This window comes from Mus pahari, chromosome 2 (assembly GCF_900095145.1).
Source record: "Mus pahari chromosome 2, PAHARI_EIJ_v1.1, whole genome shotgun sequence".
Lineage (NCBI taxonomy): Eukaryota > Metazoa > Chordata > Mammalia > Rodentia > Muridae > Mus > Mus pahari.
In genome coordinates this window covers 148,062,710-148,066,288 of record NC_034591.1, presented here as the reverse complement: position 1 = coordinate 148,066,288, position 3,579 = coordinate 148,062,710, and positions in this window count along the sequence as shown.

Below are 3,579 nucleotides of genomic sequence, written 5' to 3'. Positions count from 1 at the left end.
TAGCTCATTGATGTGTCCTCATTCTAGAAAACAGGCAATCCTTATTTTCTGTGCTATGGTAGATGAGATGCAGGCCCAAAGATAGAAAATTATATGCTCCTTAGAGAACACTAGAGATCAGTTTTCATATTCTAGTGAAAAATAGTCAGTTCTTAGTTGGCACATGTTAGAGACAACCAGGGATGGAGATGGATCACCTTTCTGGAGAGTTTGTTAGAGATGGGAACAGTATAGTGGTATCCTGTAAGATGGAAGATAACACAAGCAAGGCCAAAATGTGGGTATCATACCTCTCAGGAGAACAGAGTTAGTATTTTTAAGTACCCACCCCAAGAGAGTAGTGAATAAGAAAAGTATAGTAGTATGCATGTATAGACCTGAGATTGTCTGACATCATCTAACTAGACTTAGGGATAGTATGCTTTCTTGAGTCTCTGTCTAAGTGGGTAGGACAGAATGATATTCCTGATTGAAGGACTTAAGAATATTTGGCCCATTATTATGTGATGTAACAATGCTTACATATGTGGCCTGAAGCTTTTCTTGGGTTTGCTATCTGGAAGGAACTATTTCCAGGAGATGGAGAGAGCTATGCATAGAGAGTGGAAGCCTGTAGGCAGTAGTCCTACATCTGGTACTAAGCAGCATATGAAGGGAACATAAACTGTAATGGTGTGGCATCTAAATTTGTACTTTCAAAATTATTCAGGTGTAAGTAACATTATGGACTTAAAAGATTCTATGTGGATTAAGCACTATTCAAATACGTTATATCTCTGCTGACAAAATACAAACCTGTTTGTATACAAAGATGTAAATATGAACCAGTTAAGTGTAAGTATAAGTACTAGAATCAATATTTCTATCATTCATTAATCTTTAAAAATTTCAAAATGATTAACAAATAGCAAGTTATACATATACATATATATGTTTATATACATATGTACATATATGTATATTTATGTACATATATGTATATTTATATACATATGTATATTTCTGTATATATTCCAGTGAGGTTTGGGAAATGGAAAACTGTACTTTTGTCAATACAAAAATAATTTGGTATTCTCTGAAAATGTCAAGAAATGAACTATAAAATATAGACTTGCACATCAGATATACTTAATCCATTGTTTCATATGTAAGATCAATTTAAAACATTTAGAAGGTAAATATGAGCCACTGACCAATTGCCTTTACCTTTTGAATCATCTCCCTTCCACTTTAGTTTGGGCAAAGGAATTGATTGCAAAATTGTCCTATCATCTTAATGCATGGTGTAGGAGAGCTTTGAGATACACACACACACACACACACACACACACACACACACACACACACACACACACTGTGTATATACATATTACTGGTAGATTTTGTGTGTCAACTTGACACAATTAGGAGTTATCATAGAGCAAGGAGGCTCTCTTCAGAAAATGCCTCCATGAGATCCAACTGTAAGGCATTTTCTCAATTAGTGATCAATGATGGGAGAGCCCATTTTGGGTGGTGCCATCTGTGGGCTGATAGTCCTGGGTTCTATGAGAAAGCAATCAGGGCAAGCCAGGGTAAGAAACCCAGTAGGTAGCACCCTTCTATGATCTCTGCATCAGCTCCAGTTTCCACATTCCTGCCCTGTGTGAGTTCCTGTGCTGTCTTCCTTTGGTGATGAATAGCAAGGTGGAAGTTTAAGAAGAATAAACCCTTTCCTTCCCAATTTGCTTCTTGGTCGTGATCTTTGGGGCAGGAATACAAATGCTGACTAAAAATATTTTCCATTTGTCCCATGTTTCTTATGCATATTATTTAACTTGGGGATCAAGAATTCTTGAAACATAATTATTGCTAGGAAATGCATTGAGTTTCTCCTTTTTGTTCTTATTTATGTAGTATAATATACTTTCATTTGTATGCTCATAAATGCCAAACATTTCTATGACTGTCTTAATCAAATATCACAGTATGGATTTGTTGGTGGTAGTTTATTATATGTAATCTTAAATCTGAAGATTTCTAAGGTAACAAAACAAAACACAAAATACCAACATAGTATAGCATAAAAAAGTAGACTAAATTAGAAATGACTAATATGTAATTAACACAAATGTTGTAAAGATAGGTAAATACATAAATTTAATCAAATAAATGAATTATTTAAAACAAATTGGGTCAAAGACCGTAGACGGAATTGTGGTAGCCACCCCTAAGATGTAAAGGCATCTCCTGCAGGAGGACCTAGTTGAAGATTGCCTGAGAGACCAAGGATTGCTGACACAGACAACACCAGCCAATCAGGAACTATAGTTTAGAAGAAATGCTTTCTTGGAACCAATGGGGTGTAGGTGGAGGATATTAAAAGAGGTTACAGCAACATTCAGATGAGTTTGCTGTAGCTTTTCTCACCTGTTTCTGGAGTCTGGAGTCTGTGTCTTAATTCTGTGCTACCTCACTTCCAACACCCAAGGGCAGGTAGGGTCAGGCAGCGAGTAGTCCAGTGCACAGGCAACATCAGACGGAAGCATAAAGAGCTTAGCATGGCTCTTGGTCATTTGCCCTGTGCTCAGTGTTTCTCAGTCCTTGAGAATTTTTAGAAAACATAAGCTTCTTTAATACTTATTTAACAAAGATATTATTTTCAGAGAGAGAGAGAGAGAGAGATTTGGCTGCTAATAATAATGCTTTAACCTGTACTGATTATCTGCAGATATTTCTTTTTTATTGGAATGTAGAACGAAAATATTTTTACTGGATATTTTCTTTATTTACATTTCAAATATTACCCCCTTTCCCGGTTCCTCCCCGCCCCCCACAAACTACCTATCTGATTTCCCCTCCCTTGCTTCTATGAGGGTGTTCCCCCACCCACCCATTCACTCCCACCTCCCCACCCTACATATGTGACTGGAACCATGGTTCCCTCCCTGTGTACTCTTTGATTGGTGGTTTAGTCCCTGGGACCTCGGGGGGTGGGGAGGTAAGGCTCTGGATGGTTGATATTGTTGTTCTTCCAATGGGGTTGCAAACCCCTTCAGCTCCTTCAGTCCTTTTCCTAACTCCTCAATTGCAGACCCTGTGCCCAAGTCAAAGGTTGGCTGTGAGCATCTATTGGTCTGTGACAGAGCCTCTCAGGAGACAGCTCTATCAGGCTCCTGTCAGCATATACTTCTTGGCATCCATAATAGTGTCTATGTTGGGGACTGTATAAGGGATGGATCACCTGGTGGGGCAGTCTCTAGATGGCCTTTCCTTCAGTCTTTGCTCTACACAATTCACAGACCACATGAAGATCATAAAGAAGGAAGACCAAAGTGTAGGTGCTTCAGTCCTTCCTAGAAAGGCAACAGAATACTTATCGCTGCAGATCTCTTTAGGAAACATGAACTTCCCACAGAAAACAAGGCAGCGTTATATAGTGACTAGTTCTCTCATTTATCCTCACAACTTCATGTGTTAGCTGAAATAAACTATCAATGCTGAGGAATCACTTTGGTTATCTTTTTCTCACTTGAGGACTGAGGCTTACGTCCACTTTAGTCATTCCCTGCATCTACCATACACTTCTTTTAAAGGTTT